Below are 21,682 nucleotides of genomic sequence, written 5' to 3' on the forward strand. Positions count from 1 at the left end.
CTGTGCATGTGGCAACCCTGAAGAGCAGGGTGGTCAGTTCATTCAAGTTTCAGCATATTTAGGGTTGCCAGTAGTTCAAATTAAAAACATTTTATCTAAATTATCGACGTATCGAAAAAGTATCGACGGCATATCGTTCACTCAGCGAAATTCACATAGGATTTTCATAACATGGATCGTATGAATCAGGTAAATGGTATATAATTTCGCGTTCATACGAAACGTATGATTGTCATACGCAAAATAAAGAACTTCATAAGCTGCAGGAAGAAAAACATAATAGTTCACTTTGAATTTCATACGTGTGACGTATGAAATACAGGTTGATTACCCATTTTTGGGTTGTTTATAACTTTTTCGTTTCGTCTTGTTTTATCGTGTAACGATCGTCGGCTGTCAAAAGTTTTCGTGTTTTGTTTGTTTCTGAATGTGCGCGTTATTTAAATGTGTGAATTTTTAATATTACGTTGCGAATTTAATCTTTTTCGCATTTTGTTTGCGGTCGGCGTGTTGCGGGACATAATATCGAACGAGTGGATAATGTGTAGCTAGCTAATTGTTTTTCGGCACAATTAATGCAAAGGAAAAGTTGGTCTGCCGGTAAGTTGTTTCCTGCCTTTGGATTATATTTTTCCGGCACGTCGTGTTTCATTACCATTTTCCGTTATAGTTGCTATTGGTGCAGTTTGTATGATACTACGAGCTGCTTTTCCTAAACCTGTTTCGGAACTATGAACGGAACGATCGGGAAGATCCAGCAAATCATACGACGTTTGGGAACTTGTTACCGGTCGTAGTTGTTATCGTGATGTGTTTGCTGCTAGAGAAGCCGGTATTCCCGCAACCCGCTAACTGATCGAACCTTCGGAATAACAAAAACAAACGGTACGGAGGAGCTTGCTGCTGCTTTGTATTACGTAGGTTTAGGAACTCATTTATCTACCTACCGCATTGTTTAAAATGGTTTAAATTACTTTGCAGGAAAACGATTAAAGTAACAGAATTCCTGATTTTATTCGGATTACGCAACATGGCACGATGAAAATGGAACTGGTTGCTGCTCGGTGCTACATAGGTAAAGAATTATGTTTAATAAGTTATCTATTTTCTTAAGGCTCAATTGTAGAAATGGTAACGAGCCATATTTTTTTTATTTTGTTTATATATATATATTTAGAGAGACACTCTGAGGGAGTGACCTGATTTGCTTTAATTAGCTGGGCTTTATTGACATAGTTTTCAAGGTTTTTAGATGACGATTTATAGTTTGTTTTAAGAAATGAGGCACTTTTTTATCTGTTGTATTATGTTGTGGGATTGAAGTGAGTTATTTTAACTCTAGTGTAGCATTCGCCACTAGGGAAAACTGGGAACGTGTTAGAAATTTAATTAGTCTTCTCATTGTCACTATGGAACAATGACAAGGGACGCACTTGATAACTTGAACTTGATATTTTTTATCTGTTAAAGCGATCAAAAGCTCACGTATTTTTTCACAGGAAATACAGGGAGGGCTTTATCATCTTCATCGATCGTAGTCTCAATAATAATGTAACTATCTGCGAAGATAAAGTAGTAGCTTGTAGGCATAATTGCGACCATCCGGTGGTAGTATTGAATTACAACAGTTCTGCGATATCCATGGATGCAGGAGCATCGAGCTTTTAAGGCTCAAGCACGCGTCATTAATTTCTAGGATTCAAAAGCAGTTTTCATGCTCAAAACACAAGATATGTTCATGAAAATTTACCATTGCGTTCTGACAGACGCAAAACTGCTTTTGAAATCCCAGAAATCAATCACGCGTGTTTGAACCTTTAAGACGCTCTCCTTTAGGAGGCGGGTTCCCATACAAATGAAATACAAATTTCTGTATATCTCAAAAACTAATCTAGCAAACGGAACCAAATTTGGTATGTGGGGATTTTTGCAGGGATGAATTTTGACGTAGGACTACGTCTTTGTTTACTGTACTGGGACTGGATAGCACTTTCTGAAAACGAAAATAGAAGTGTAACGTTTGAATAAAAGATTTCAAAATTTAATAACTTCTGAACTACTGTATGAAACTGAACAATTTATGTGTCGTTGGATAGATAAAATGACCAGCAATTTTATGGAGAAGCAATTTTAAGAGAGCAATTTTAAGGAGGGCGTAAGAGGGGGGGCTCTTATACAAATGAAACACAAATTTCCTCAAAACACGAGAACTAATCAAGCAAATGGAACCAAATTTGGCATGTGGAAGTTTCAGAAGGCAGGATTTTTTTCTATGGTGTACTGAGACCGTTTCCCCTTCTAAGGGGAAGGGGGAGGGCTCCCATACAAATGAAGTACAAATTTCCCCAAAACTCGAGAACTTTAAGCAAATGGAACCAAATTTAGCATGTGGAGGTTTCAGAAAGCAAGAATTTTTCTATGGTGCATTATGACCCCTTCCCTCTATAGGAGGGGGCTCCCATACAAATAATATACAAATTTCCTCATAACTCGAGAACTAATCAAGCAAAAGGAACCAAATGTGGCATGTGAGGGATTTTGGAGATAAGAATTTTTTCCATGGTGTACTGAGACCACAGAACAGAAGCGGAAGTAGAAATCCAAACACGTACATGTTACTTTCTACAGATACTGGCGAACCTGGCGGTAGTGAGTCACTTTTTTCCACGAAAACACACGAACGCATACGAATGCACACGAAAGCATGTGATAGCTCCTATGCGATTGGCAGCCAGCGTTCTGCTTATATTGCTGTTATTCGCTTCTATGCGAAAACCTTCCCAAAGAAAAATAAAAACAAAAAATACTCTGTTACCAGTTTTGATCGCCGAATCATTTGGACTTTCACTTCTGTTCTGTGCTGAGACCCCTTCCCCTTCTAAAAGGGGGGGGGGGCTCCCATACAAATGAAATACAAATTTTCTCATAACTCTAGAACCAATCAAACAAATGGAACCAAATCTAGCATGTGGAGGTTTCAGAAAGCAAGAATTTTTCTATGGTGGATTATGACCCCTTTCCTCTATAGGAGGGGGGCTCCCATACAAATAAAATACAAATTTCCTCATAACTCGAGAACTAATTAAGCTAATGGAACAAAATTTGGCATGTGGGGGTTTTTGGAGGCATGAATTTATTTTATGATGGTTTGAGACCCCTCACCCAGGATAAGGACTCTCATACAAAGGGATCATTCAATAATGACGTCCATTGCTTATGGGGGGGAGGGGGGTGTCAATTTTGTGACAGGTTGTGACAAAGGGGGGGGGGGAGGGGGTCTAGGCAAATGTGACATCCGTCGAAAAAAAATTGCATTTTCATCAAAAGGCAGCAAAAAAATGTTTCTCAGTCATTCATCACTCATTGATTTATTTCGATTTTCGAACTTATTGTTCCAGCTGACGGCGCTTGAAAGTCAGGCACAATTTGTCAATGTTAACTAGATAGACCACGCGTTACATTAAAGGATCAATTTACACATCAATTTCAGTTCATTTGCAATCAAAGTTTCTAGCTTTTTACTAAATAATGGATAGAAAAGTATAATGAACTCTAAAAGCTATCGTCACGATGTAGTGAAACCTGCTTCGCCAACGCAGATTGAAGCTTGTTTTGAAGCGGAGCCATGCTACTGCAATTGAAACCAAAGCTACATTTTTTCATTGATTTGTAACAATTTGCAATTGAATGTTGTTAGAGCCCTTGTTCGTAGTTATTATTTTTTATTAATTGTTATTTTCTATTTTTTTTAAATCATACATTAACTCTTAAAAGCTTAAGCTAGTTTTATAAACCTCTTTTACTTTCAACACGCTTTTCATTTTTATTTTGAGTTTGTGTGACGTCCAAAGGAGGGGGGGAGTTTGAGTTTTGTGACACAATCGGACAGAGGGGGGAGGGGGGGGTTTAAAAAAGCAGAAATTTGGTGGACGTCATATTTGAATCGTCCCAAATATAACAGAAATTTTTGCGTATGTGCCATATTTTCTGCTATGTAACAAGCGGTAAGGTGTGAAAATAAACTAGTCAAACCTTCTCGAAGCAAAAGATAGTGAATCGACGCCGTTACCTTACGTGCCTGTTGCCATTCATGTTAAAAGAGAAGGACATTCGAATGGCACGTCATATTTACGATGAACGTACTTTGGCTTTAATGTTACTTGTAACCAATGGCCCTTTGAAAGGCCTCAAGGGAGTTAAAGCACAGAGAACAGACTACCAGGTAATCGATAAAAAGTGTGTAAAAGGTTTTTATGTATTCTACGAGTAATCCTTCGATAGAGCACCCCTCGAGCAGTAAGTGGCAAACTAAATCTTGATGTCACTGCCATCGCTGCTATGTAACTTCAGCACAAGGAAATATTGATAAAGGTACATGCACATTTTTTGATGCGTTTGGCAAACTATTTCTGGAGGGCGCCACCGACAGATTTTACACACAAAAAATCGATTACTTCCTTCGAGCCTGTTAATCTGTTCTCTGTGGTTAAAGTAAGACTATTGGAATATGTCAAGCTACGCATAATTATATTTAATACAATAATCTGTAGGCTGGTCATTCATTACAATTTCAACTTTTATGATGCACAAAAGTGATTTTTAAAAAAAATCTATATCTTAATGGTTGCAGGCGTTGTACTTATGAACCCTCGTCCACGTATTGTCAAAGCCACCATTGCATTCAATGAAGAATTGAATCTGAATATTTCACTTTTGCTCTTAATGGCACTCACAGATTCTTATAAACATACATATGCCTGAAATGCAGTTTACATCAGTCTTTGATCTAATGATCCGATTTAGTCCTACGTCACCCTTTCGTACAACCCTTAGAGTTGTATACCTTGCAGTTTTTTCTATGGTGAATTATGACCTCTTTCTTCGTTAACGTTCCTAATGCATTAGAAAAAAGTTACACATGCATTGGGGTCGAAAACGACCCAAGTTTTGAAAGTGCTCTCATTCATCCATTTTCAATCCGAATTTCGTTTTCTTTACCTCGTTTGAAAACTATGGCCAAAAACTGGCACCCAAGGTATGTTAAGGAATATTTGTTGACTAATGGCCACTTCTGCGTCGGTTCCGGAACACCCAGTACCAGGTCCCGGGGGACATTTTTATATTTTGAGATAATTCATTTTGCGGTACATCAAATCATATTAGCTTGATAAAATAACACTAATGCCAGTGTACCAATAAAATTTCCAGCCAAAATTACCGTTTCACCATCGGTTTCGGGCTATCCGGTACCCGGTTTTTGGCGACATTTTTGGATTCCAGGGCAATTCATCTGCCCGTGTTACCCCGTTTTAAGGTTCAATATAAATACCGGGTACCGGATTATATGCGACTGACACCCTATTGTGCTTCCACAGTTATTTTATAAACGCGATGTGATTTGAGGTACCGCAAAATCCAAAAATGCCCCCAGAAACTGGCATCGGATGTTCCAGAACCGATGGTAAAGTTGCCATTTGGCTTCTAAATGACACTGTTTTACTTTCAGTCTTATTTTATTAAGCCGATGTGATTTTATATGTCGCATTATGAGTTATCCTAAAATATAAAAATGTCCCCAAAAACTGGTTACTGGTTGTTCTAGGACCGATGCTGATGTGGCCGTTTGCCTACAAAATGTCTTTATTATACTTTCAATAGTCTTATGTTATCAATGTGATGAAATTTGACGTGTCGCAATATAAATCATTCTAAAATTCAAAATTGTCCTCAAAAACCGGGTACCGAGTGTTCCGGAACCGATGGTGAAGTGGCCATTCGGATGCAGAAGTGTCCCCATTGTACTTCCACTAGTCTTATTTTATCAAGCCAAAAAGTATAAAAGTGTCCCCCGGGTCCTGGTAGTGGGTGTTCCGGAACCGACGCAGAAGTGGCCTTGGGTGCCAGGTATTGGGCATATCTTTCAAACGAGGTAAAGAAAACGAAATTCGGATTGAAAATAGATGAATGAGAGCAATTTCAAAACTTGGGTCGTTTTCGACCCCAATGCATAATATGTAACTTTTTTTGCTATGGCACTTCTAGATGTCGCTGAAAGCTGAAACTCCCTAACAATGTTAGTTTTCCAAAGTTAGGAAAAGTCAGAAAATTTCAAGTCTCTAGCTCGTTCCGTTACTGAGTATCAACCTTTGTAAGCATGCCGATGGGTCGAAAACGACCCCAATGCACTAGGAAGGTTAAGAAGGGGGGGTTGTCCCATACAAATGAAATACAAGTTTCCTCATAACTCGGGAACTAATCAAGCAAATGGAACCAAATTTGGCATGTGAGGGTTTTTGAAGGCAGAAATTATTTCTATGGTGTATTAAGACCCCTTGCCTCTCTAAGAGGAATGGCTCTCATACAAATGAAATACGAATGGAGTCAAATTTGGCATGTGGGGACTTTTGGAGGCAGGAATTTTTTTTATGGTGAATTAAGACCCCTCCCTCCTTTAAGAGGGGGAACTCCCATACAAATGAAACACGCATTTCTGCATAACTCGAGAACTAATCAAGCAAATGGAACCAAATTTGATATGTGGGGGTTTTACGAGGCCCTTTAAGAGGGGGGGGGGTTCCCATACACATGAAAACAAATTTCTGCATAAATCGAGAACTAATCAAGCAAGCGGAACCAAATTCGGCATGTGAGGTTTTCTGGAGAAAGCAATTTTTTCCATGGTGGATTGAGGTGGTGGGGGACTATCATACAAATAAAACTGAAATTTTTGCGTAACTCAAACTAATCGAACTCGAGAGATTTTAGACTCTTCCATAAAACAGTCAATAACAAGACCACCAAAAACTATTTGTAGTAACACTAGATGATTCAGCGTCTAGGTTTATTTGTTTTCCTAGATCTACTGACCTCTATTACTTTCCTTCAGTTGGGTCCAAACGAGCGGCGGCGAGTAAGATGGAAATCACCACTGCGATATGGTACTTTCCGCGAAAAGGTCATTCGAGAATTGGTTTTCCGCAAACTGGTATTCGGCGAAATGTTATACAATCACGGCGAATATTTAAATGATATCCGTTTTAGTTTTTCTGTCTAAACAATGGGGGGAGTTGTTTTCTACTTTAATGTCCGGTAAAATTGGAAATTTGTGCATTGAACTACCCATGCTTTCATAGTTACGTAACTGCCAAAAATGATTTATTCTAAGGTTGAACTCCTCAAAAATGTCATCTGAGATTCCGGATTTATGTACAGCAGTTTAGTTTGTAGCGATACGAAGTTTGTCGGATCAGCTAGTCTTCTTCAGCAGCATAGAGCCGGGGTGGCTCGTGCTGTTTCAAGCACTCGTCTCCATTCAACTCGGTCTTGGGCCACTCGTCGCCAATTTCCTAGTCGTCTCAGAAGTCGCAAATCGCTTTCGACCTGGTCGAGCCATCGTGCACGTTGGGCCCCCCTGTTCCTGGTGCCGGTGGGGTTGTTGAAGAGGACCGTTTTCGTCGCACTGTCGTCCGGCATCCTTACGACGGGTCCGGCCCACCGTAGCCTGCTAACTTTCGCTAGATGTACGATGGGAGTCTCCCCAAGCAGTGCCTGTAGCTCGTGATTCATACGCCTCCGCCACTCTCCGCTTTCAGTTTGTACTCCGCCAAATATCGTCCGCAGCACTTTCCGCTCAAACACGGCAAGGGCGCGTATGTCCTCCGTAAGCAGCGTCACGGCTTCAAGTCCATAAAGAACTACCGGTCTAATAATGGTTTTGTACATTGTTAGCTTCGTGCGGCGGCGTATGCTTCCTGATCGTAGCGTTTTACGAAGGGCAAAGTAGGCCCGATTTCCCGCTTGGATGCGCCGCTGGATCTCCTTACTAGTGTTGTTGTCCGCGGTCACCAGCGATCCCACATACACGAACTCTTCTACCACTTCTAGTTCGTCGCCGTCAACGGTAACCGTCCGTGGGAGGCGCGCATTTGTTTCCTTTGAGCCTCTTCCTTTCATGTATTTGGTCTTCGACGCATTTATTTTTAGCCCAATTCTAGACTCCGCTTTCAGTCTGGCGTAGATTGCCTCCGCCGTCGCAAAGTTCCTGGCTATGATATCGAAGTCATCTGCAAAGCCTAGAAGTTGGCTACTCTTGGTAAAAATCGTGCCTCTCGTTTCAATGCCCGCTCGTCGGATCACCCCCTCAAGAGCGATGTTGAACAGCATGCAGGATAGACCGTCACCTTGTCTCAACCCTCGTCGCGTCTCGAAGGGACTCGAGAGTGTCCCAAAGATTCGTACGAAACACATCACTCGATCCAATGTAGCTCTGATCAGTCGCGTCAGTTTGTCCGGGAAACCGTATTCGTGCATTATCTGCCATAGCTTGTCTCGATCGACTGTATCGTATGCTGCTTTGAAATCGATAAAGATGTGATGCGTGGGCACGTTGTACTCCCGACATTTCTGTAAGATCTGTCGGATAGTAAACATTTGGTCCGTAGTTGCGCGAGCCCCCATGAAACCCGCCTGATAATTCCCTACGAAACCTTGTGCTATCGGTGACAGCCGGCGTAACAGGATCTGGGAGAGTACCTTGTAGGCGGCGTTTACCAGCGTAATACCACGATAGTTGCAGTAGTCTAGCCGATCACCCTTTTTGTAGATGGGACAAACCACTCCTTCCATCCATTCCTCCGGTAGCTTTTCCTCCTCCCAAATCCTCGAAATAACCCAGTGTAGAGCCTTTGCTAGCGTTTCCCCGCCATGTTTATAAAGCTCTGCCGGTAGGCGGTCCTTCCCAGCGGCTTTATTGGTCTTCAGCAACCTGATTTCTCGTTTGACTTCTTGGAGATCAGGTGCTAGGACATCACTATCTTCCATGGGCGCTCCTAGGTTAATTTCCGTTCCGCCTCCTTCTGCGACTTCGCCATTGAGGTGTTCATCGAAGAACTGCTTCCATCTGTCGACCACCTCGCGCTCGTTTGTAATTAGATTCCCTCCCTCGTCCCTACACATGTCAGGTTTCGGTGTGTAGCCCTTCCGAGTTTGGTTCACCTTCTTATAAAACTTGCGCGTGTCATTAGCTCGGAATAGTTGTTCTAATTCTTCACGATCTCTGTCCTCCTTTTGGCGCTTTTTTCTCCTCAGGATCGTGGTCAACTGGTTCCTAGCTCGTCGATACTTGGCCAGGTTCTCTCTAGTGGCAATACTTAGATAATTTTTCCAAGCGTTTTTTTTCTCCTCCACCGCTTGTTGGCATTCCCCATCAAACCAATCATTTTGTGTACTCCGAGGCTCAATACCTAGTGCCGCGGTAGCGGCCTCTCCGATGGCCGAGCGTATTCTGCCCCAACCGTCTTCGAGGTTTGAAGCACCTAACTCCTCGGAAGAAGGCAGTGCCTCATTCAGTACTCGCGCGTAGTTCTCGGCAGCTTGTGGGTTATCTAGCTGCCTGATGTTCAGCCGAGGAGGGCGGCTTTGACGTGTCCGGTATACGGTGGACAGCTTTGAGCGCTACTAGGTAATGGTCAGAATCAATATCCGCACCCCGACGGGAGCGTACGTTCGTGATGTTAGAGAAGAACCGGCCCTCTATGAGAACGTGGTCAATTTGGTTCGTTGTACGTTGGTCAGGTGATCTCCAGGTGGCTTTGTGGATATCCTTGCGCGGGAAAAAGGTACTTCGGATCACCAGGCCTCGGGAAGCTGCGAAGTTTATACATCGTTGGCCGTTATCGTTTGTGTCGGTGTGCAGGCTATGGGGTCCTACCACCGGTCTATACATTTCTTCCCTACCGACCTGGGCGTTCATATCCCCGATGACGATCTTGATGTCCGTAGCCTCCAGCCTCGCGTAGAACGCTTCTTTCTCATCGTCGGGTCTACCTTCGTGCGGGCAGTGCACGTTAATGATGCTATAATTGAAGAAACGGCCCTTTATCCTCAATACACACATTCTCTCGTTGATCGCCTTCCAATCTATCACGCGATCCTGCATTCCGCCCAGCACTACAAAGCCCGTTCCCAGTTCGTTGGTAGCGCCACCGCTCTGGTAAAACTGGGCCTTTCCGCCACGGATCTTCCATACCTTCTCTCCTTTGCGACAGATTTCATGCAGAGCTACGATGCCGAGTTTGCGGGGTTCCAGCTGTTCAATCAGCACCCGCTCGCAACCTGCGAAATTTAGCGATCTGCAGTTCCAAGTCCCGAGTCTCCATTCGTCGTCCTTATTTCGTCGCCTAGGTCGATGCCGAATATTCCGCTCCGAATATGCTTGAATGTTGTTAGTTAAGTTTAGTTTAGGTGTGTAGCCGTACTGGGGCAACACTACCGAGTCTCGCGATGGGGCTGCCATCTCATAGTGCCGAGACGCACTATACCTCCTTCCCGGTTAGTATACGACCTTAGTTTCCACCGGGGTTGGTTACCCGATCTCCGCTAAGGTTGCTCGTATTCCGGCTGGTACCACGAGGAGGTCGGGATCGGAGTTGCTGGATAAGAGGCTAACGACCACTATGAGGCTAACGACCACTATATTCCGCATTATCTAGCCGTTTACCAACCTTTTCCGGATCAGCTAGTCTTATATATAAAAGTGTATTTCTGTCTGTCTGTCCATATGTTCCTTACAGAATCGAAAACTACTGATCGTGATACTGATTAATAACATACTGGAAAAGCGCAAACTCAGATTGAATTTTAAATGCAAAAGAAGGAACTAAAATACGAACATTATTAAAACGTAGTCGCAGACTACGAAAAAACAAAAGTAAACTAGTGAACCGACTATTTTAAACTTACTGAAAGGAGCTAAGTATTATTTCATAAAGATCTTACTACATATATCTTTTCATTAGAACTTCTAAATACATACAAATGTGTATCCTATATCCTGGAATGCATTTTTCGCCTTTGTATTTATCATTTTCAATGATTTTTAGGACTACCTACTCAGAAAAGTTAATATTTCGGAAAAGTTAATCGACCCATTCCCCAATCGATTAACTTTTCCGAGAGTCCACTGTACAAATTTCCATTTAACTCGTGAACTAATCAAGCAAATGGAGCTTAATTTGGCATATGGGGGTTTTTGAAGGCAGGATTTTTCTTTCTTTTAAGAAATGAAAAACATATTTCCTCATTTGGGGATCCTCACCCCTGTGATAAGTAGGAAGGATTCTCATACAAATGAAACAAGTGATGCCAGCGACGCGCCGTCGGAAGCACCGGCTACTCAGGGGGTAGCTCCCGCAGAAATCACCTCTGTCTAGGTATATTTGTTTTCCTAAGTCTACTGACCTCTATTACTTTTCTTCAGTTAGGTCCGAACGAACGAAAGCGGAGAGGATCACTCTTACGAAATGGTACTTTCAGAAGGGATAGGGGTCTTAAGTCACCATGAAAAATATTCATGCCCCCAAAATCCTCCACATACCAAATTTGATTTCATTTACTTGATTAGTTCTCGAGTTATGCAGAAATTTGTGTGTGATTTGTATGGGAGCCACCTATTCCAAAGGGAGGGGGTCTCGAATCTTCATAAAAAGCTTCCCTGGCCCCAAAAATCCCTACATGCAAATTTTCACTCCGATCGGTTCAATAGTTTTCGATTCTGTAAGGAACATAGAGCAGACAGAAATCCATTTTTATAGGCATAGATTTGTATGGGAGCCCCCCCCCCCCCCCTTTTAGTGGGAGGAGGGGTCTTTTGCCATCGAGAGAACCTTCGGCAACCCCAAAAAACCCTACATGCAAATTTTCACGCCGATCGGTTCAGTAGTTTTCGATTCTAAAAGGAACATATGGACAGACAGACAGACAGAAATCCATTTTTATAGGTATAGATATAAAAAAAAATCAACAATTTTTTCTCAAACTACATTATGCGATGTAGGTTCACAAACTTCATTTTCCATGAAAATGTCATGGATCTTGAATGTTTTATGACGTAACTAATCCCGTTGACTCACTGTTGACTACTCTCCCCTACTATATTCAGCAAAGTTGCTTATTTTAGTATGTTCTCCAACATTCTGGAAGAATTTTTTTAATTATTTAAAAAAAGTTCGTATTCACTGAATTCAAGGTAATCCTATTGTTATTATTTTATTAATAAACTTCTTCAAGGACACCACCCTTGAAAAGTATTTTAAAAAAAATACGGGTTTAAATTAAAATTTTCCGATAAAAATAAAGTACATAAAATTTGGACAAAATCAGAGTACTTTTAAATTTTGAAGGTGCCTTATTTTATCGAATTGCTAATACATATATAAAATTTAAATATTTTTCATTAACTCTTTCAGACTTGCGGCTACAAGTTCTTGGTTTGAACACTGTGCTAACTCCAACTAAAGCACCAAACGGATTGAAACCAGCAATAGAAATTTAATTAGATCCTAAATTGAGATATTATAACTTTAAAAGGAAAAATAAATACAAAAATTAAAACAAAATAAATATATAAATTATAAACAGACTTACAGTTTATGTATTTAAATCGTTTTAACGTAAGAACAAGAAAAAATGCTTCACAGGTGCATATAATACACGCTATGAATTAGGTATTTATTAATCCCACACTAAGCTCGCTGAACGCGGTGATAGGGGACACGACAACTATCGTTCTGATGACATTAAAAATTATCTTGTTCCCAGCCGATTTTGGGTACAATGTTTCCTTGCCTAGATTGGCAACATTACATCCAAAATGGGTCGGTAAATAGATAATTTTTGATGTAAGAACGATAACTGTTGTGTTCCCTATCACCACGTTCGGCGAGCGTAGTGCGGGATTCATAAATACACAATTCATGGTGTGTACTATAAAAAACCATATAAAAAGTATTAAAATCCATAAGAAAATTCTTCCAATAATCATATAGTTTTCGTATGAAAATTATTGGTCTTTTTTATGAAAATTATACGGGGCCGCTATAATTCCCATACGACATATATTAACATTTCATATCGTAATCGTATGATTTGCATTTGAGAAAATGTTAATTTTCATAAGAAATCTGTATGTTTTTCGATGCACGATGTATGAAAATCATAAGTTTGGTTCGATTGATTTTCATCAAAAAATCGTATGATATGCATTTGAAAAAATATTAAATTTCATAAGAAATCGCTATGTTCTTCGATACAGGATGTATGAAAATCATAAGCGTGGTTCGATTGATTATCATTAGAAAATCGTATGATTAACATAGTATTTTGCTTTGGCAAAAAAACATAAGTATTTCCTATGAAAATCTTATGTAAATTTCGCTGAGTGTTTGCTTGTTATGGAAAATAAAAATACACTGAGAAAAAAACCATGGTAATGCGAAACATGTATGCATGGTCATCTTAACTATATTGCAATATTGTAGCGCTTACCATGATTATTGTCAACTTGAGAAGTTTCGTGGTTAAAACTACTATGACAACAAGCAAATCGCTGACTATTTCCGTGGTTAAATTGACTTTTCTCTTATACTTCTAATGACAATATTTTTGCAGCTTGATATAACAATATTGAATTGTCAACAGGACCATAAAATTGGTAACTTACTAACTGTAAGAATATCATGGTAGTTTTAACATTTTTATGGGTTATCGTAACAGTATAAGTTTAGTGCTTTTCAACCGACTATGGAAACGCGTTTCTTAATGACAATTTTATGTTTATTTTGCCCTTTTTCTTTCTGTCATTTGAAACCGCACCGCCATTACGAAAAATTTGAGTCACGAGTGATGTGCTTAGTTGTGAGTTTTTTTGTTTTTATTAAATTTTTTTTTGATATTATGAACAGTTTGTTAGTGCAAAACAAATAATAAAAAAAATCTAATCTTTAAGTGACAAATTGCATTAAATTATTTTCTGTGTACGTGAAAACAGGTTGAATTATTTTACTGTGTAGTGTACTAACAAAAACAAACTGCTAAACTGTTATGGTGTAATCGGTGTTATTTATAGCTTGTCTGTTTTATTTTTTTAATTGCGGATGGTGCTGGACTTCCGCTCTAAACAGTTCAATCGGTGGTTTAGACGTGTCCGTGAAGTGTTTTTGGATAAAACGTGAAATGATGTCCAAATATTTCCATTTAACTTGACTGCGGCGAGGGAGCTGCGGGATAGACTGTTGGAAACGTATATTTGGAACTGTAATAAAGGCAATTTATATATCCTATCTGCATGCAGACCATCATCTATAGGTAGTATTCGATATTTTTTGATTGTATGAATTATTGGTATTATCTTTTCTTTAATATTCGTCAGGTATATTTGGATTACTACACATGAGACGCAAACTACTAGGAGCAAATTGTGATAAATAACTTTTTTAGGAAATGTACTGGCTAAGCTATGGCTTTACGATTGCCAATTGCAATCCTTGAGCGTAAAATATACCCTTGTGAATTAGTCAATGACCTGGTGAGTAACGGTTAAAAATTTAATAGTCATAATTTAATTGAAATGTTTTATACAGATCGAGTAATCCTTAAGCGACAAACATGCTCTTGAGTTAGGCCTTAGAGAGATCGCAATATGTGGAGGCGCGAGTGGAAAAGCACTATCGCAAGCGATTGAGCAGAGAATCATTACTGAACATAGATTGCAAATTGCATCAAAAGTTGCGAAACACAAGAATCTTGCAGACAGGTATGCATTTAATGTTTTTATTGTATTAGCTATTAATATGCTTTGATTTCAAATTCTCTTTTATAAAAATTACTTACTGAGCAATTACTTTAGATACATTAATTTCTCTTCCATGAGTAGGTGGTTTGTTGAGTCCTTCAGCAACCGCCAGTTTTAGTTTCATGTATAGCATGTAACCTAACCTAATAACCCAATAACCAACACTCTCTACTTTTAAAAGCCGCAATTACCGTCACCGAGAAAAATTGGAATAATGCGAACGATTGCCATGTCCCCATTATACTATATCTGCTCGATTTTTCGTACTTCTGAGCGATAACACTGATCTTGAATAACTATCAAGAATTGCTTTATGAAACTCCCTCTTCTGTTGAGTACTCTTACCACTGCGTCCATTATTTTGAACTATTGTGCTATGCCCCGTTTATTTCTTTTACTGTACGCTTCAAGCTTACCTATCACTTGTTAAGTAAGTAATAGGCTCGTAGCTGGAGCGAGACAGGTACCAATCAGGGATGACTTGGTTTTTGAACGTTGTTACCTTGATCGGCGACGCAAAGCAGATCTCCCTTGGCTCTGGTAGACCATTTTTGGGATACTGCACTCTACGTCCTATTAGTGCTCCACAATTGCAGAGCAAGTGTTCCGAGGTATCACGCTCGGCATTACACAAGCGACAAATGTTATCTTGTACGAAACCGAGATTCCGAAGATGGTATTTACTCGCACAATGTCCTGTCACAAGACCGGTAAGCGTGCTGAGATTTCTTGATGTCAACTTTTGAGTAACCCTAATACACGGCGTTATAATTTTTTTGATTGTTTGAGGGATTGTACGGCCATCCAATTGGCCATGCCTGTTCGGCTCTCCCGTTGTGTCAGCTCACTTTTCAGCACACAGTCAGGGATGCAGCGAAATGGATTTGGAACCGTGAATGGAGGGTTAGATCCACATCTGGCTGGTTCGTCTGCAAGTTCATTCCACTCTATAGCGCAATGACCAGGAACCTAGTACAATTTTACCGAGTTCACTTGGCTTAGTTGCCGTAAGAAGCAATTGCAATCCCAGACAATTTTTGAGGAGCACTTAAAAACTTTAAAGGCTTTTAGTGCCGCTCCCATACCAATGAAACACAAATTTCCTCGTAACTCGTGAACTAATCAAGCAAGTGGAACAAAATATGACATATGGGTGTTTTTGGAGACAAGAATGTTTTTTATGATGAATTGAAACCTTTCCCCGCTTCAGGAGAGGGGGCTCCTATACAAATGAAATACAAATTTCCTTATAACTCGAGAACTAGTTAATCAAATGGAACCATATTTGGCATGTGGGTGTTTTTGGAGGTATGAATTTTTTCTATGATGAAATTGGACCCCTCTCGGTTTTTAGGAGGGGGGGGGGGGCTCCCATGCAAATGAAATACAAATTTCCTTATAACTCGAGAAGTAATCAAGCAAATGGAACCAAATTTGGTATGTGGGGGGGTTTTGGAGCCAGCATTCTTTTAATGATGGTTTGAGACCCCTCACCCCTGTGGTAGGGGGATAAGGACTCTCATACAAATAAAACAGAAATTTTTGCGTAACTCAAAAACTAATCGAATTCGAGCAATTTTAGATTCTTTCATAAAACATTAATCTTGTTATTGATTAACCACCAAAAACTATCAATAGTAACATTAGATAATTCAGCGTGCGACGGCCACACGCCGCGAGTGTTGCCGGCGATCTGCAGTCGGAAGCGCCGGCCACTGTGAGTGGCAGCCCCCCGTAGAGATTACCTCTATCTATAGGTTTATTTATTTTCCTAGATCTACTGACCTCTATTACTTTTCTTCAGTTGGGTCACCCCTGCGAAATGGTACTTTCTACGAAAAGATTTTCCGTGAAATGGTACATCCCGCGTAAGGTTTTTCGCGAAATAGTATTTTGCGAAACTCTATATTCCGCGTTATAGTCAACCGAGAATTGGTGTTCCGCAAAATGGTATTCGGCTAAATGGTTTGCAATGATGGCGAATATCTAAATGCTATCCGCTTTATTTTATCAGGCTAAGCAATGGGGGAAGTTTGTCGGGTCAGCTAGTTTGTTATATACTACAAAGTTTTAAATAAACATGTATTTTGTTCTACCAGTTCAATAGGGGCAAGATGGGTTAGACTGAAAAAGACTTGTGTGGCACTCTATGTTTGTCCATATATCTATATTTTTGAGTTTATTTATTGTTGTTATTAAATAAGTTTTTAGCTGGCCCGGCATATATTTTATCCACAAAACAGTTAATGCGGCAAAAGGGTAGTTTTCCGACATTTCACTTTTTGTCTGATATAACTTTTATTTTGTTTCGTTTTATTTATTTTGGTTATTTTTGGATTTATATTATTAGTGATTTATCTAAATAAATGATAAGCTGCTTAAAATTGAATTCGTATTCTATCCGATTGAATTCCGCATTCTATCCGATATCACGTCGTCGAATTTTCAAAGAACCATGATGACCAAATCATCAGCAAAACCCACAAATTCGAAACCTTTTGCCTCTTAGCTTCTCACAAGATCAGGTCCAAGACTTCCTGCCTCATAGCATTCATGAATGTAGGTTCATTGTTTTTATTAGCAATGTCGATATTGTTTAACGAGAGAAATTCTAAAAGGCACTCATCTCGATTGTTGATGTCGGTGCCAGCGAGGTGGTGTGGCTGTCAAATCACATACATTGTCCATGTCCCACTCATTGGTTTTAATACCTTTGGTGCTGGGACCTACTTAAAGGTTGATTCGTTTTAAAACAACTGAAATTAATTAGAAAGCAGTTAAACGTAGCCTTTTAGTTATAATTTAACTATTATTAGCTGTTATTTTCGATACGCTGGCTGGTTCCAAATTGTCGCTATTCATGGATGTTTAGTCCGCAAAATTTTGACAATTTCACACCCCTGCAGCCGAATTCCGGTGCTTCAAGAAAATTTCCGAAAAATCTCTTTAAGAAAAGAAATTCTTAGAATCTCTTTCTCTTCCAATATTTCTCTTTTCTTTTTACCGTATTCCGAGCAACTAAAGAGAAAGAAAATTATGATGTCTGCCGAAAGAGAAAATGTAGTTTTTTCTATTCTCCGCTAGATGGCTTCGAAAGCTTTTCTTTAACTTCTCCCTAATATGCGTTGAAAAAATCATGCAACTTACTTTTTTACAGTTTTTGAATTCATTTATAATAACCAAAATGTTTCATAACATATTATACTGCCGTCAAATTTCGAACAAAAAACTTGCGAAGAAATTTTTTAAATTTTCTTATTTTGGAATTCCGGTGAAATGCCTTAAGAAAACTCTTTGACGTTTAAAAAAGAAAAAGAGATTTTTAATCTCTTCGAGATTTTTCGGGTCAGAGAATCCGAAGAAAATGTTTACTTACATTGGAAATGTATCAAATACATACAAAACAATAAAAATGTATGCTCCGAGTAATGGAGATAGCAATTTTATTATTTTATTGTCATTTTGATGCAAAAAGGAGATATAATCATCACACAGGGGATCTAAACCGTGCATAGCGTGCAAACACCTGATTTTATGGAGGTGTCTTTGGTGAGGTTTATTAGTTAAAAATAGTCTATCTTTCTGAAAATTAGTTGTGTATCCACCTATTAGGGTAATGTAAGTTTCGTTTTTGTTTTTAATGCATGCTTGCATTTAATGCAATGCATGCTTACTTTAGTATGGCGTCACAAAGTTGTAGAACATATTTTAAATATCCGTTTTTGGTGCTTTCAAATGTTCTCAATATGCTGAAATATTTATATTATGAGAAAGCCTGTTATCGTTAAAATGTATATTAGACAAATTATAACATATTAAAAAACACACATTTCAATAAACAATCGCTCGTATTTTTAAACAGTATATAAGATTACACCAACCGCAATCAATTATAGGGGTATTGTATTCAACAAAGTTGATAACTTTGGCATGTTTTGCAACTTTTTGAAGACTTTGTGTACAAACGTTCAAATGGTTTATTTTTTATGTAATATATGTTGAAAATCAGTGATTCATTACCGCCATCTAACGAGGTTATTGCCGCAATTTATCAACGCTATCGATAATAGCTTTACATCGATAATAGTGTTCGACATCGGAACGTAAATTGAAGTCCGGGTTCCTGTCCGGAACCGGAGCAGAGCAAAATTGGACCGGAATAAAGTCGGACTAAAAAAGTTCGTTCCGATTTTAACCGGACCAATTTTCGTTCCGATGTTGATTCGATAATACTGCAACGCTTTAACATTGTCTATAAATATTGTGACTATGTGAAAAACTTATTATTTTGGTAATAAAATTATTTTATATCCTTAATTTATTGTTGTTAAATATTAAATTACTACTATTTAACGAAGTTAAATAGTTACGGAGTTACGGAGTAGCTTTTACTTGTATGGATTTATACCGTAGGGTTTTTACATTTGTATGGTTTCATACTAAAAACTCGAGTGCCCCGGTGTGGCTATGTCGCGAAACATGCTTTTTTGGAAAAATGAATAGTTCTTGAATAGACGATGAAATTAACACGACTGTCTCGTCTGTTTGTCTGCGGTAATATTTTCTTTTAGAATTAAAATCTCGCTTAATATGTGATAAAATCGTTGTCTTCATTACTCTAAGTATAAATTTTTATTGTTTTACAATAGATTTAAAACACACTTAATGCAAGTAAAAAAATGAATTCTAGTTCTCTTACACGAAAAATTTCGAAGAGATTAAAAATCTCTTTTCTTTTTTTAAACGTCAAAGATTCTCTTAAAGCTTTTTGCCGGAATTCCAAAATAAGAAAAGTCTAAAAATCTCTTCAAAAATTTCTTTTCTTTTACGTCCGGAATTCGGCTGCTGGTCGGTGCTTCCCCACAAAATGCGATAGCGTTGGCATCGCAGCCGATAATACAGTCTTTGTTGACTTCTATGCAGAATTTGACGAACGCCGCAACCTCTTGAGTTGCAACCTTAGGAACGTCTCCAGGAAAATGGGGCGATGCTGCGATAATATCTGATTTCCCTTGGCGATTGATACCTCAACTCTGATCGCCACTATGTCTCGTTTGATGAACTCTGTAATGGGCAAACAATTAATGTTTGCGTTGGCCAAGACAGCAGCTCTCGGAGGATCATATTTGTCATCATAGAAGAACTTACATGTTCTTGTTTGAATACCTTGTATTCTTCCTTTGTAGACCCAGGGCTCTTGAATCAGGGGTGGTATTGCGATTTTCGTTTCGAGTGATTTTAGTTCGTTTCGCCCATTCGTTTAACGTGGTCGAAACGAACCAAAATCACTCGAAACGAGAATCGCAATGTCACCCCAGGGCCAGGTCCACACCGTGTTCGATAAACCTCCTGAAAATTACGCCCGAAACAGCTTTCGCAAGTGGAAGGTTTATCTGCACTGTATTTTTGTGATTTTTCCGCTCACTGGCATTTAGGAGAGACGGAATTACCGGAGGTTTGGCCTCATGGAGGCCGTAGTTTTCTTACTACCAGTAGCCGAACACACTTTGGATCGAGGGGGAGCTGGCTTCGTGTGGTCTCGCCTTTCCCACGTATATTACCGGAGTTTCCTAGAGACCACTTTTTTGGTTCCGCTCGAGGTTTCCACTCCTAGCGCCGAGGTTGCGACCCCGTTGACGACCGAGCGTATCATACTCCACCCGTTTTCGAGGGTCGAAGCATCTAGCTTTAAGCGCACGTGTACTGCTATTAGGTAATTGTCCGAGTCGGTATCCGTACCCCGTAGGGAGTGTACGTTGGTGATATTCGAGAAAAACCGGCCCTCGATGTGAATATGGTCGATTTGGTTCGAAGTTCATTGGTCAGGTGATCTCCAGGTGGCTTTTTGGATATCTTTGTGGGAAAAGAAAGTGCTTCTGATCACCATCGCTGGTGATCATGCATCGCTGGCCGTTGTCGTTCGTATCGGTGTGCAGGCTATGGGACCCGATCACCGGTCTATACATTGCTTCCCTGCCGACCTGGGCGTTCATATCGCCGATGACGATCTTGATGTCCTGTCGTGTGCAGCTGTCGTACGTTGCCTGCAGCTGCACATAGAACGCTTCCTTCTCGTCATCGGGTCTACCTTCGTATGGACAATGCTCGTTTATGATGGTGTAGTTGAAGAAACGGCCTTTTATCCTCAACACACACATCCTCTCGTTGATCGCTTTCCAGTCCATTACGTGATCCTGCATTTGTCCCAATACTACGAAGCCCGTTCCCAGCTCGTCGATCGCTCCACCGCTCTGGAAAAATTTGGCTTTACCGCCACGGATCCTCCACACCTTCTCGCCTTTGCGACAGATCTCTTGCAGTGCCGCGATAAAAATGTGAGCCAAAATATTTCGGGGGATGGGCCAAGGCCGCCAGGCCCTCCTGGCTACGTGGCTGCTCCCACCATTATTATTACGGCAGATAAAATAAAGCTAATAGTATTTAAATATTCACCGTGATTATATAACATTTCGCCGAATTTTCGCGGAAAACTAATTCTCAGTTGACCATAATGCGGAATATAGTGTTAGCGGAATACCATTTCGCGAAAACCCTTTTAGTGAAAAGTACTATTTCGCGGGTGCGATCCTCACTTACCCGCCGTCGCTCGTTCGGACCCAACTGAAGGAAAGTAATAGAGGGCAGTAGACCTAGGAAAACAAATAAACCTAGACAGAGGTGTTTTCTCTGGGGCTGCCCCCCCCCCCCCCCCCCCCCGTAGTGGTCAGCGCTTCCGCCGGCAGTACTCGCGACCTGCGGCCGTCTCGCCCTGAATCATCTAGTGTATATAAGCAGTTTTTAGTGATCTTGATATTGACTAATGTTTATGGAAGAATTTTTCTCGAGTTCAATTAGTTTTTGAGTTTTGCAAAAATATCCGCTTTATTTGTGTGAGTACAACCCCTTCCAGAGAAGGGAAAACCCCACCTCATCCAAAATTTGGTTCAATTTGCTTGATTGGTTCTCGAGATATGTAAAATTTGGGTTTTATTTGTATGGGAGCCACCCTGTGTAGTATAGTAAAATATTTATAAACTCTATTATCCGTTGATC

At 40.0% G+C, this 21,682-nt stretch overlaps 1 long non-coding RNA gene across 1 annotated transcript; it reads left to right on the plus strand.

Annotated features, from left to right (window-relative positions):
• The first annotated feature begins 676 nt into the window (after positions 1-676).
• On the plus strand, positions 677-12,363 carry LOC128738252 (uncharacterized). The gene is made up of 3 exons (XR_008412082.1): positions 677-885; positions 982-1,075; positions 12,246-12,363. It is a non-coding gene; the product is annotated as an uncharacterized LOC128738252 (long non-coding RNA).
• Positions 12,364-21,682: the final 9,319 nt, after the last annotated feature.

This window comes from Sabethes cyaneus, chromosome 2 (assembly GCF_943734655.1).
Source record: "Sabethes cyaneus chromosome 2, idSabCyanKW18_F2, whole genome shotgun sequence".
NCBI lineage: Eukaryota > Metazoa > Arthropoda > Insecta > Diptera > Culicidae > Sabethes > Sabethes cyaneus.